The sequence below is a fragment of the Eriocheir sinensis genome, chromosome 48 (genome assembly GCF_024679095.1).
Source record: "Eriocheir sinensis breed Jianghai 21 chromosome 48, ASM2467909v1, whole genome shotgun sequence".
In the NCBI taxonomy this organism is placed as follows: domain Eukaryota; kingdom Metazoa; phylum Arthropoda; class Malacostraca; order Decapoda; family Varunidae; genus Eriocheir; species Eriocheir sinensis.
Window position 1 is genome coordinate 3,604,437 of NC_066556.1, and position 14,687 is coordinate 3,619,123.

Sequence of the window (14,687 nt, forward strand, 5' to 3'; positions counted from 1 at the left end):
TTCCATTACTCTCTCAATTTCTCCCATTCTCTTCCCCTCCCTCTCACTCTCCTCTCCTCACTTTCACTCACTTCTCTTCATCGCTTTCCCTTTCCCCTTCTCTCACCCTCCCTCTCACTTTCCTCTCCTTTCCTCTTTCATCTGTTCACCTTTACATTCTCCCTTTTCTTCACTATCACTTTATTCTCTTCACTCTCATACTTTCTTCTTATCTCCCTTTTCCCTAATACTCTTTCTTCCTATTTTGCTTCCTTCATTTTCCTCCCTTTCTCTTCACTCTAATTCACTCTAGTCTTCGTGTCCTCATTATTTCCCTTTCCTCCTCCTCCTCCTTCTCGTCCCTTCAATCTCCTCCCCTTTAATTCTTTTTTATACTTCCTTATCTCCTTAGTCTTCTGTCACCTTCCTGTCCATTCTCCCCGTCACTCTTTCCGCCGTTCCTCTCCTCCCTCCACTTCAATTCAAGCTTTTCATCTCTCGTGTTCATCTCTCGTCTCCTCCATCATTTATCTGCGCCAGACGAGACAGTCCATCAGAGCGAAAATATTGTACGTTGATTTGTTTTCTTTCATTTTATGGAGTTTTCAAACACGTTCTTTTTTTGGTGGGTGGAATAGCCGATGCTCCCCAAATTGGTATAAGCGAAGGTCAAGGTTTGGACTATTGTAATTACGTGATGGTCTACCCCTCCCCTACCCCCCCCCCCCCTTTCACCTTTCTCACATGCCGAACTAAGACCAAAAACACACCTGGATATGAGTCTGATAGAAACCTGGAGGTGAAGAAAGAGAGAAAGGGAGACAAGGGACAATTTAAACAAGTCTCACTGAAATTCAAATATAGAATAATAAAAAATTGAAGACAAGGAGGGATGAAAGATTAGATGAATATTAGAACCTAGAAAATGAGTGATAGAAACCTGGAAACGAAGATAGAAAGAGAGAAAGGAAGACAAGGAACAGCTCAAACAAGCCTCGCGTTGAAATTCAAATACAGAAAAAATGGAACACAGAAAAAAGTGGAAGATTAGATGAGAAAATGAGTCTGATAGAAATCTAGAGACGAAGAAAGAGGAAGAGAGAGAAAGGAAGGCAAGGGATGTCCTAAACAAGCCTCGCGTTGAAATTCAAATACAGAAAAATGGAACACAGGGAGGAGTGGAAGATTAGATTATCCACATTGAATTGAGGACCATCTGGGTATGCGGTGGAGACCCTAACCCACTTTCTTCCCCGGGTCCACCTCCAGCCAGTCCAGCCAGTCCACCAGCCAGTCAGTCAGCCAATCAGCGCGCTCTCCGTTCTTTTGACCAGTCGCGTGGTTGGTGACTGGCCTGCATGGACCTCCGCGTGACGTCATCGGTTTTGTCTTTGGCTGTGTGTGTGTGTGTGTATATGTGTGTGTGTGTGTGGGGGGGGGGGGGGGGTGTGTTTTTTTTATTCCTCCAACGTATTTTTTTTTTTATTAAGCTTCTCTCTCTCTTCTCTCTCTCTCTCTCTCTCTCTCTCTCTCTCTCTCTCTCTCTCTCTCTCTCTCTCTCTCTCTCTCTCTCTCTCTCTCTCTCTCTCTCTCTCTCTCTCTCTCTCTCTCTCTCTCTCTCTCTCTCTCTCTCTCTCTCTATCTCTCTCTCTCTCTCTCTCTCTCTCTCTCTCTCTCTCTCTCTCTCTCTCTCTCTCTCTCTCTCTCTCTCTCTCTCTCTCTCTCTCTCTCTCTCTCTCTCTCTCTCTCTCTCTCTCTCTCTCTCCCCACATCCTCCTCCTACACTCTTACATTTTTATTACCCTGTTATTTTTTTTTTCATCCGTAGTCTTCTTCAGATAATGGGAGGAAAGGATGCGATTAAGGGGGGGGGGCGGTTTTTAGGTTAGGGAGGGTTAATGTGTGTGTGTGTGTGTGTGTGTGTGTGTGTGTGTGTGTGTGTGCGTGTGTGTCCGGCCGGTATAAGGTTTTCACTCTAATACTCCATAAGCTACAGTGTTTGCGTAGGACAGGGCAGGTTCGTGTACTGGTCGCGTGGGCCGGACCGTCTTGATCGTATGTAAAGCAATGGAAAGCTATGTAGATCTCCCGGAGCCTTCTACCTTACCCCCCTCCCCCCACACACACACACACAAACACGCAAACACACACAGACACGCAGGTATCCGCGGTCAGACTTCATTTATTTCTTCCCTGTCCATCGCAGTCAAGTACACGAGTCTCTGCCGTCTGGTCCAGGGAAATGTGTGTATTCCCGCGTCCCGCCTTAATACAGAAGTTAATCTCCTGTTCTCAGTTCCCGCAATATACAGTGTACGTTTGTCGTACACTTTGTTGGGGGAGATGTTGATCCGGCTTCGTCTGGAGAGTAATACGTTAGACCAGTAGAGAAAATAGGTTGTTTCAATAGACTTTTGTAATGATTTTTTTCTTTGATGGAGTTTCTTGGGTTGTTTTTTTTCACGTGGGAAATTATACATATACAGAACTAGTACTGCTTTTTTACGTGGAAAAATATACATGAACACAAATATTATTGAGTTTTACGTGGGAAATTATACATATACACAACTACTACTGCTTTTTACGTGGGAAATTCTACATAAACACAACTATTACGGTTTTTTACGTGGGAAATTATACATAAACACAACTATAACTGTTACCAATCGTCAAGAATAGCACATGAGGACATGTAATAAACAGCACTTTCGGCACAGAGAACACACACACACACACACACACACACACACACACACACACACACACACACACACACACACACACACACACACACACACACACACACACACGACAACTCTTATGAAATGCCTCTCACGTTTCCTTGACACAGACACATGAACATTAAACAAACTGTGACGCTCGCAGAGGAAGGGATACTTTTGCTGCGTGTACACCTGCCCCGTAATTTCACCTGTCGTAACTTTTCCTCCTGAAGCAGGCGTGGCGTCCATCACGGTGGAGGCACACATGCAAGCTCTCCGCCCAGGTAGTGGCGAACATGTAAATTTGTCAGGTACAGGCATATGTATGTACAGGTGGGCTTCTCCTCTCCTCTGTCTGGGCTTTTTTAGGGATACCGTGTAGGGATGGTAGGGCGCCTGTATGTTTGCCTTAGATAGTGGTGGTGGTGATGATGGCGAAGAGAAGAAGAGCAAGAAGAAGAAGAACAAGTAGAGCAAGAAAGAAAGACAGAAACAAACAAACAAACAAAGGGAGGAAGAAAGAAAAGTATAAAAATAAAAAAAGGTCAGAAGAAGAAGAAGAAGAAGAAGAAGAAAAAGAAGAAGAAGAAGATGACGAAGAATGTGAAGAAAATTAAGAAAAAGAACAAGAAGAACAAGAACAGATACAAGTTAAAACGCTATAATAAAAAAAAAAGAGCAAAAAAGAGAAAAAGATCATACCACTCATAAACAACTTCCAAAACGGTACTCAAACAGTCATCTCTTAACCCACGCTAAATATAAAACTCTAAGGCGAGGCGAAGAAAACACAACACGCAACACATAAGCAAACAACACACATGGAAAAAGAATTAAAACCTTCGCCTCTTAAATCTCACATTCCTAGACGCGTCCGCTACAGAAGCACCGCCGCAGTGTACCGTGTCCGCCGCTACGAATGGAAAGCACCTGGTCTAATTAACATTCCAGGTGTGTGTGTACGTCGTGAGGAACTATTCTTTGTTTTACTCTCCCTTTTATGCATTCCTCACGTACATGATTCTACTTCGACCCCGAGAGAAAGAGGGATCGCTGTTGTCAGCTGAAAGGAGTTAGTCTACGGATGTGATTAAGTTGTCTCATTAAAGTTATGTTCTGGCGCGCTTTTGGGTCAATTTCCGATTAATCAGCACCAAAAAGTTAATTGGTCCAAGTTTGTTAGGCGCTGAATAATTGCTACAAGTTTGCCAGGAATTCTTTCAGCATGCAGGAGAGGGCTGGATTTAGGAGGGTTTTGGGTGCACACACACACACACACACACACACACACACACACACACACACACACACACACACACACACACACACACACACACACACACACACACAATAACAGATTCATAGATTTTGATTACCCGCGCGTTGGCCAATATAGGAAACAACGAGAGTCATACCACCACCAATACCACCACTAATACCACCACCACCACCAACAACAACAACAGTACGACTTCCACCACCACCACCACCACTGCCCAAACAACAGGAACAACAGCATTTTACTTTTCCACTTCAAACACTTGTGTCCTTGCGCCGTGGGACTTCGCGTGGACAGAATATTTCCCGCTGTTCCCTCTTTGCATCACTCCGCGTCTCTGCCACACTAGATAACACCACTAATAATAACACCTCTCTAATATACGTCAATGTCCCCGCTTTTCTCTCCTCTATTAATACCTTTCTGACAGACCTTCAAGTGCATTTTTAAGGGGAGTAAAAGCCATCAACTAAATTACAGCAGCACTTCACCTGAGCATTAATCAGAAACACCTGGTGGCGATAAGGTGAAAAAAGGTACCCTCCACTTTCACCTTCGAGATTAATTAGCCACAGAGATACCGAGACGTGGGAGGTATAGAGGATAGGGTGGCAGGAGAGGAGTGAAGGATGGAGGATGGAGGAAGCTGGGAGGTGGGTAAGGGAAGAGAGGAAATGGGAGAGGAATGAACGTGGGAGGGAAAGGTGGGAGCTTGGTAATTTGAGAGAGGAGATGAAGGGAAAAGCTGAGATAGGAGGTGAGCCATGTGAGAAAGGAAATGGGAGAGATAAGGAGTAAGGGGAAATAGATGAAAGGAATGGAAGGTTGTTAATGAGAGAGAGAAAATGTGGATAAGGAGGAAGAGATGGGAGGTGGGAAATAGGAGAGAAAAAAAGGGGAAAGGGGTAAAGGGGAGGGGAAAGAGATGAAAGGAATGGAAGGTGAAGGGAAAAGATAAAAGATTGTCAATGAGAAAGAGGAAGTCGATAAGGAGGAAGAGATGGGACGTGGGAAATAGGAGAGAGAGGAAAGGGGAAGGGATGAAGGGAAGGGGAATGAGGTGAGAGGAATTGAGGACGAAAGGAAAAGATGGAAGATTGATAATGGGAAAGAGGAAGAGGATAGGGAGGAAAAAATGGGAGGTGGAAAATAGGAGAAAGAAGAAGGGGGAAAGAGATAAAGGGAAAGGAAGGGAGGAGGAGGGAAACGGTAGAAGGTTGACAATGGGAGTGAATGGGTAAGGAGGAAGAAATGGAAGGCGGAAAATAAAAAAGAGAGGAAGGGGGACTGAAATGAAGGGAGAGTAGAAAGAGATAGGAGAGGCGGGTAATGCTGAAGAGGAAGAGGAAGAGGGACGATTTCTGCCCGGTACTCTGACGCTTTTGTGAGACGTAACAACTAGGGAGAGTAGAGAAAGGCCGGAGGGAGATAGCGAGGAGGGAGGGAGGGTGATGTAGGAGACGCCTGATGGAGTGAGGGAGAGAGAAAATCCATGTGCAGGGAGGACGAAAAGGTGAAGTATCCATGCATAGAAACACCAGGTGGAAAAAAAATATAGATTTCAGGAACAGAGAAGGAGAAAAATCCGAGGTTTCAATCAATGGGAATAGAAAAAAATGTGAGGTCATGGTCATAGGATGAAGGGGGAGAAACAGGTGAATTTAGAGCAAAAGAGGAACGTACGCAAATTTCTGGGATGGACAGGAGGGAAGGAGAGAGAGACAACAGGTAAAGGAGAGTCACTTTATGTAGAGAAAGGACAAGGGAAAGGGAGGAGGGTGTGCCAAGGGGTAAGGTGAGCAGCGTGGTAAGTATTCGAGCCAGGTGAGTCTAGGTGTGGGTGGAGACAGGTGAGCAGGATGAGGATAAGGAGGAGGAGGAAAAAGATGAAGAAAAAGAAGGAAAAAAAAAGAAAAAAGTAAAGACAGAACGAAAGAAAGAAAGAAAAGAAGGAAGAAAGGTAGAAAAAGAGAAAAAAAAAGAAAAAAAGAAGTGAAAGAAATGGAAGAGTTGAAGGAAGAAGAGTGAAAGAGGACGAGGAGAGAGAGAGAGAGAGAGAGAGAGAGAGAGAGAGAGAGAGAGAGAGAGAGAGAGAGAGAGAGAGAGAGAGAGAGAGAGAGAGAGAGAGAGAGAGAGAGAGAGAGAGAGAGAGAGAGAGAGAGAGAGAGAGAGTGGGGTGTTTGGGGGACAGACAGACAGGCAGATAACGCACTTTAGATGGCACTCATACAAGGACCAAAAATAACACACACACACACACACACACACACACACAACACCACCACCACCACCACCACATACAACCCCCGCGCCGCCGCTGCCTCGTGTGTTACGTATTCAGTACATAGCTTTTCAAGATCCACCGACCGTAGGCTTTCCTCGTCTCGCCCTCCCACTTGGCGCGCGGCAGCCGGAGGCACGGCTACTCATCAATATGCAGAAGGGAGAGCCGCGGAAGGCAGGGTTGTCTGTGGAAATTGTGTTTCGAACGGCGCCGGGAAAGTTAGAAAACAATGGAGAAGGATGAAGGGACGATAAGATAAATCCACGTCATTTACCTGATGAAAAAGGAGATTTGGAGCCATTATCGGCGGAACAATGAATATACATGACGATAATGGGAGGTTTTTTATAAAGATAATGGCGAGAAATATTTCCCCCGGAGAAGAGACGCGAGGTAATCATGCCGGGCCGCCTCCGTGTGAGTGTGGCGCGCGTGCTGACGGCGGGGGGACGCACGTGAGGCGCCGCGCTAAATGCATATTCATCACCCCGGCGTGAGAGTGGCGATACATCTTGTTATATGCACTGAGAGGAGGCATGTACACACACAGCTGGGAAGGGTGCAGTACATGGGCGTTTTTATTGTGTGCGTGCATGTGTGTGTGTGTGTGTGTGTGTGTGTGTGTGTGTGTGTATTTACTGCAAGGGGGGTGGAGCAACTCAAGGACAAAAAACAGAAACAGCAACGAAAAAGCCCGACAGGCGCTGCTCCGACATAAGAAAAAATGAACAAGAGACCAGGAGAGGTCATTTTCGTGTGTGTGTGTGTGTGTGTGTGTGTGTGTGTGTGTGTGTGAGTGAGTGACACGCGAGAAAGTGATGGCAGAGGACGAGGCGGAGGAGAAAACGATGGATCGGGCGCCCGCACAACAGCGACAGGTGACAGTAACAACTCACCTCGCCGCGGCCCGCCACTCCGGCCCCAGCACTATTGTGGGCCGTGATTGGCTTCCTTGTGTCGCTCGTAAAACGCGTCCAGGGAAATGGGTTTCGATCATGTGGAATATACTGTTGTCCTTTAGATTTATCTGGCTAATACTTGTGGTGCGTTCGCCGTTGTTTGGAATAGACTGTTGCCGTGACTGAGTGCTGGTTGGGGGACGTCCTGAGGTGTTTGGTTGCTATGTTTTAAAGTGGTGTTGGTGTTGGTGGGGAAGCAAAAGAGGAGTACTATTGGACGAGCTATGCACACCATGGTGATCAGTGTACCAGATAAAAAAAAAAAAGGAGAGCCGCCACGCCACCCTTGGCTCTCGTGTTGGTGTGTCGCTGGACTTCATCGTGAGCAGAGGCACCACAGAGCACGTTATCTGTATTTCTTCATCCCCTGGCGTAAAGCAGCGCAGGTAACATTCATCTTCAGTCAAGGGCGTATAACAACTTCAAAACTTTACTTGTGTTTTTTTTTTACTACAGCACGTCATTTATCTCTTCAGTCACTGTCGTATGGCATCTTTAATAAAAAAAAACATCATATTTACTTGTACCCTTTCACTGCCGCATTTCAGAGTTGGGAGGGAGGGAGGGAGTGTTCTCGCGGCCACTTCACCCAGGCGTCAGAGCTTCCCTTCAGCCGTCACACTCACGGGAAGAACTCCGGAGACTCACGATGCGTCTCTCGCCTCGTCTCGTCGTGTGTGTCTTGGGGCCGATGCTGCTTCCGCTGCTGCTCCTACAAGCGCCTGCGAGCGACGCGTCTCTCATGTACATGTGGCACCGCGTGTTTGTGTCGCCAACAATGGTGAACTCCTCCACTAGCGACAGCCTCCGCCACCACTCAAGGGCCAGACAGACGCTGCTCTGCTCCACCGCCTGCCTCCGCCGCCCGTGGTGCCAGCTGTGGTGCCGTTCCTCGCCTTCCCTCTGCACTTTCTACAGCGCCGTCGTCATGCCCACTTACCAGGACGCCTCTCCGGATGACGCCCTCGCCTGCTACACGCGGCGACCAAGGGATTACGCCGCGGGGGCTCAGGTCACCGGGGGCCGGCACGTCAATGGCACAAACGTGAACAACCTCGTAGACGGAATATACGACCTTCAGATATTGAGTTGCTTCAAGACAAGAAAACGAGAACACCACCAGTGGTTCCTCTTAGACCTGGGGGCGCCACGTATCTTCTCTCACGTCCGCCTTCGCGCACAACCAAACCCGCGCGCTGCTATAATGTTCTCCGAGATAGAGGTTCGTGTTGGCGAGACCTCGGTGGCGGCTCCTGAAAACTTCACATTGTACAGAAGTTTTGGAAGATTCGTCGGGCCGGGGCATGCGGATCAAGAGGTTGACCTGGTGTCCCGCCACCCCGTCCAGGCCAGGTTTGTGTCCGTCCAGAGGCACCTCGACGGGGAGCAATTCCAGGTGTGTCACATCGAGGTGTTCTAAGCCCCGCAGAGACGCGCGCACAGGTTCGTTGTGATGTACGTGTAGGTTCTTGTTCAGGAACGAAGATGGAGTGGTGATGCACTCATGGAAAGCCTCCATCCTCTCGATGTATCTGTAAAGTTATCTCGATCAAGTTTGTTTACACGCTCTTCTGACTTTTGCTCACTTACCTCAACACTTCGGCGCTGTGTTAAGAACTCAAGTATTCATACTTCTGAATCTTTATGCATGCGGCAAACAGATATATTTGTTGATATTTTTTTGTTGTGGTCTGCGCGGTTTCATCAGAAGCTTTCACTTACACGTACAGACGCCGGAGACGCTGTACAGCTCCTGCACATTCCAACCATCTTTCTGATTTCATTTTCGTGGCCGTGTCTGCTCTTGTTCTTTGTCCTGGATTGGTATATTCATCTACTCTCTCAAGTGTTATGTTCACGATCATTGTGTGTTGTCCTGCCAACGGATTAGCAAAATATAGCTTTGTTTTCTTCATAATAGTCTTTACACCTACTTTCAGACTATGTTTCTAGCTGCTACAGCAAAACTGACTCATTCTATTTATGGATTGTTAAATATCATGGTGGAGAATGTTGGTCTTGGGCTGATATATTATGTAGCATATGTCGTTTGCTAATTTCGGCCCAAGGCAACCGTGATCAATAGCACTGTCGTTTACATAAATCATGAATAATACCGAACCATTAACAGATTCCTGCGGGACCCCACTTGTACATACGCCAGGGCCGATCCATTAGTGGAGACCCTTTGATTCATATTGCTTGACGGGTTTCCAGTAAATTAGTATTCATTACCTGGAATGTCAAACTGACAAAATTTCTGCAAAAAAAAAAACTTTAATGCGGAAAATTGCGAAATGTCTGCAGGAAACGAGAGAGAGAGAGAGAGAGAGAGAGAGAGAGAGAGAGAGAGAGAGAGAGAGAGAGAGAGAGAGAGAGAGAGAGAGAGAGAGAGAGAGAATCTTACATCATCACCATACATCTGTCAGTGAGTGAGTGAATGATGAATGAGAACAAGTTGGTCGCTTCTCGTAGTAAAATGAGTCGTGTCCGGGTGTCTTCTGTATCAGGTTGGTCTTAATAATGTTTTTTTTTGTAGGCTATAAAACTACCAGTAACTCTTTCTCTCGTGCAATATAATGGGCATCACATAATTTATTCTATGCTGTATGATAATCGTTGTTGTTGTGTTCCTGTCACCAGAAAATAAAGAAAACATTAGTATATTATTTTCATAACATGTTCTTAAATCAGTAAACAGTAGTGAGTTCTCTGTTCTCCTTTTCTGATGTTTTGTCGAATATTTTCCTGATAACATGCACCAAAACTGAGCACTTCCTTAATATCATGAAGCAAAATGAAATACTTTCTTGATTATACGAAACATTAAAACTGTGTGCACTTTCCCGATGATTTAAAACAAATCTGAGTATACCTTGTTTTCCATTTCTTATACATGTACTTTTAATAATATTTTTCTAGTTACATGAAAACATCGAGTATTACTGTTTTTTTTTTATATCGGATTTTCCAGAGTACAAAGAATTCCCAGAAAGAAACAACCTGATATTTTTTTTATGGATGTTGTCTCCACATTACATCCTGCATTAAAGGTGAAGGAGGAGGAAGAGTGTCAGGGCCCGGTTTCATCAAGCCATTTACAAGACCTGGCTGCTGGTAAGGCCTCTGGTAACTTCATCCACTATGAGCGATCTTGAACTTTAGGCGGCTCCAATGGCAGTGAATTAAGTGATGGCTCGGCTGGCATTTCATTCATTGTCATCGGGGCCGCCTAAAGATATAAGGAGCGTTCGTAGTGGACAGATCTACCAGAAGACTCCCCAACGACAGATTTTGTAAGTGGTTTGATGAATCCAGCCCTCCTACTGGTGTGTTTGCCCTCCCTGAGCCTCCGGACATGAAGCGGTGATGATGGTTGGAATATAACACGTACAAATATAATGGGCCACTAACAACTGTCTCGATGGGGGATTTTAAGTAGACTCTTCGGATCTAATACTTATGACATTGTAGTTACGTAAGATTGCACACACCTACCAGAACCATTTTTTTTGTTATTTAAGTTGTCATCGTTATCATCATCACCATCATCATTATTACAAACTCTGGCGTCATTATCATCCTTACCTTCACCACCACCATCATCATCATTATCACCATCAACAGCTACAACGACATTACAGACATCATCATCATCACCATCACCACCCTCACCATAATCAGGAGAGGAACATGCCATCACTCCTTACACACACTAACCATACATCGTTAACCATCACCATCACCACCACTATATACCACCATTACAAGTACAGGACCCAGCAGCCAGTCTTTGCCCACGCCACCCATACATCGTTAACTTATCGCCATCATTCATCAGGCCCTCCACTCATCGGCCGCCGCGCCCCTTGTGTGAGCCCCGCCAGGAGGACCGGGGAGGACCGCCGGGCTCTGAAGGGACTGGGCGGCTGCCAACACGAACGATATGCCCGTCAGCCGAACTTACTAGAGTGACTGCGCTGTCATATTAGGGTACTTTTACGTGTGTGTGTGTGTGTGTGTGTGTGTGTGTGTGTGTGTGTGACCATTAGTGCATTTATTTCATTATCACTCATTTATTTTTTTATTTTTTATTTTTATGTAATTATTTATTTTTCGATTCGATTTATCCCTTACATTTTCTTTACAGTTTTGCTTTTATTTTCATTACATAATCATTTTCTTTACATATGTATACTAAGCCTTCATCCACCACCCTGTTCGTTCAGCAGTTCTTCCCTATTTCCTTCCTGAACCTGAATTTATCCCTTTTGTATACCCGCATAGCCATCCACCCTTAGACCCTCTCACCAGTAAAATTATGTGTGAGTCTTATCTGGGGAGAATCACTCATCCATACACACATCACCAAAATAGGATGCCACAAACAAATAACATCGGAAAAAACGAGTATAATACAAAGACATCATCAACATGTAGACTCTCACATCACCAAAATTATGGGTGAGTTTTTTTTGTGTGTGGAGAATGACTCATCTATATTAACTTGTATAAAAACGGATGAACTACTAAATTGGAGAGCTTTAAAGAAATCCATATGTTATACATAGACGTACTACACACACACACACACACACACACACACACACACACACAGCCTTCATATTATTTCCTTTACACTTTCCTTCTCAATATTTCAACTCCGGCAAAGATACATTTTTCATTTGGTTTCCCGCCCGTCCCTTAAATCCGCGTCCCTTCCCGTCATCCATCATCCCTCTCCTCGCCCATTCCTCATTCATTTCCTCGCGTGTCCCGTGCCCCGTATTGCCCAGCCCCTTCACTTACGATTTGTCTGCCTGTCCGTCCGTCTGTCTTTTATTTAATCTGCATGTGTTGTGTCTGTTCCTCCTCTCTAAGTGTGTGTGTGTCTGTCTATCTGTCTTTTATTTTATCTGCATATGTTGTTTCTGTTTCCCCCCCTATGTGTGTGCGTGTGTGTCTCTCTCTCTCTCTCTCTCTCTCTCTCTCTCTCTCTCGGGGGCTAGATTGCCATAATAGGGGTAAGAATATAGGCTTTAGTTATCAGAAAAGCATGAGGTGGGTGTTTATATCAATCGTTATATCGCCTAGGAAAGATATATTACCCGCAAGGTGTAAGTAAGCTTCAAAACTTATAGAATGAAAAGGGGTGTATGCAACGGTGCCAAATTGTCGTACTCAAAACATCGCAATTATCAGTTCTAGGGACCGAAACTTTTCTACCCACACAGATAACGAAATTCCAGTTAAAATTATCGTTAAGATCATTACTTATTGGTGTCTGTTTGCGATAGCTATGAGTCAGAAACCGGAGAATACGATGTGCTGAGTGTCTGAGTACGATAATTTGGTAACGCTGGGTGTATGGATCTTTTTTTCGCTGTTATTTTCTACTGCGGCATCGGGAGTGACGCGGACCGAACCAGCAGCATGGAATTACGTGAGATTAAGAATTATGTCTCCTTATGATGCGCCGTAATTGCTGGTTAGGTGTAATCGTCCCGCGGTAACCTCTTGTAATTGCATCACCCTCACCCTTTAATGAAGACGCGCCGGGGATTAGACTCTGAAAATAGAAAACCCGGGAACTAAAATCATGGGAAGACACCGGCGTACTTTTTTTTTTTAGCTTTTATTTTCTACGTCATAATGTCTTCCTTTACACACACACACACACACACACACACACACACACACTGTTATCGTTCTAGAGACAGTAAAAATATAGTCACCGTCCAGTAGATAGACGCCTTTGTATTTGCAACTTCAGCCCTTAATATGTCTCACATTAATGTTGAGATACAATTAATGAACATGCATCCACAATATGTAGGCTACTATACCATAAAATAGTTTTATGTGTAGCTACACAGGAAAGCAGCTACGGTTTTCATCCTCATGAATCTAAGCCGAGAAACAACTGTTCATCAAAGATCTTGTTTTTTTCTTTTGCAGGTTATTTTGTTTCTTTGACATGAAACAGGTTTTCGTAGAAAGGATCGTATATTACCTGAATTTCACTCCACTGTACTCCCACACGACCTCTGCGTGTAACGAAACACACGAGAAATTAACCCAGACGAGGATAGGGTTTGCCGGCGCCGGGGATCGAAGCCGCGACCAACGACATGGGAGCCAGTCGCCCAGAGAAGTACACCCCCTCGCAGGGTGAGTTGTGGGAGGCTCGCCCATCAGCAGGCGGGTCATAGCACTTTAGTTTCATTACATGGTGCAATAATGTTTTGGCGGGAAGAGAAAGGTTAGCTTGTAATATAAGCTTTTTACTCATTTTTTCAGACGTCATAGCTTCTTTCCGTGCATTTTGCCCGGAACTCAATGCTGGATCTCCCACTGGCGAAGAAAAGGAGAGAAAAAGAGTAAAATAAGACCCACGACAGTACTAAACCATGCAGTGCCGTTACAGAGGCAAAACTGCACCATCCTTGAACTGAGCCAAGACCAAGACTATTTCTGCGCCGGGAGGGGCGGGAAATGTTTGTCTGAGACGGAAAAACCTACCAAGGGAAGGCCGAGACACAGGTGGCAGGACACAGGTGCTTAGGGAGGGACGAGGAGAGGCCTGTGGTGCTGTGAGGGGTGACGAGGGACGAGGGCGAGGATGAGCAGCAGGTGTGTTGACTGGCTACCTCTTGTTACTACTTGTTTTGTTCTGTTGCTGTTTTACTTTTATCTGCGTCAGGTCACTAGCCTTATCAGTGATGGTTATTATTATTAGCAGTGATGAGTTATTATTTTAGTGTGGCAGGAGTTTGCTATCCCTTTAGTTGAGGTGAGGTTAGTTAGAGTAGTTGGCTTCCCGTCTCTGTAGTCTTCCATGTCCTGCCAGTGACGGCATACATATCTGGCTGTGTGAAGAACACTCAGCTTGGCAGTGTTGAGGTTTGGTAGTGGCCCTGTCCATCATCTTGAATTAGGTGTAATTCTGTAGTTATGCTCCTTTTATTTTGCTCCCCCCCCCCTCCCCCCCCTAGTCTTGCAAACTAATCAAGCTTTACTGCCTATTGTAATGTACTTTGGAATAGTAACCTATTACTGCTTAATTAGTTACCTACCACCAAGAAATTTGTAATCTACTGTGACCATATTGGTAACCTATGGCCATTAAATTTGTAATCTAGTACCATAGTTTTGGCTTGGTGACGGCTCACCCAAAACCACAGTGATGGCTGTCTCTCCATAAGAATTACAAAGAAGCATCAATTTATGAAAAATAAGTGATTTCCTGTAGAAAGGGTTTCCACACGTGCATAGCACATTCAAGTCAATCCAAAAAAAGTGTTGACCACTACAGTTAGATAGTAGTTCCTTTTCCAGAATGATACCAAAATGAAAAATTATGAATTTGGGTTTGCTGGTGCTGTGGGTTCTAATTCCTCTTTTCAGCAGTTTCTCTAGACAAAATTTATCAAGTGTTAATAATGATAAGTGTGTAGAGT

General features: G+C 45.1%; 1 long non-coding RNA gene across 1 annotated transcript in view; it reads left to right on the plus strand.

Annotated features, from left to right (window-relative positions):
* LOC126981468 (uncharacterized) overlaps positions 1-13,854 on the plus strand; it is an 84,169-nt gene extending 70,315 nt beyond the window's left edge. Inside the window, exons 2-4 of the long non-coding RNA XR_007733951.1 lie at positions 11,069-11,220; positions 13,186-13,398; positions 13,528-13,854. This is a non-coding gene — a long non-coding RNA (uncharacterized LOC126981468). The remainder of the gene's footprint in view (positions 1-11,068; positions 11,221-13,185; positions 13,399-13,527) is intronic.
* The last annotated feature ends 833 nt before the right edge of the window (positions 13,855-14,687 follow it).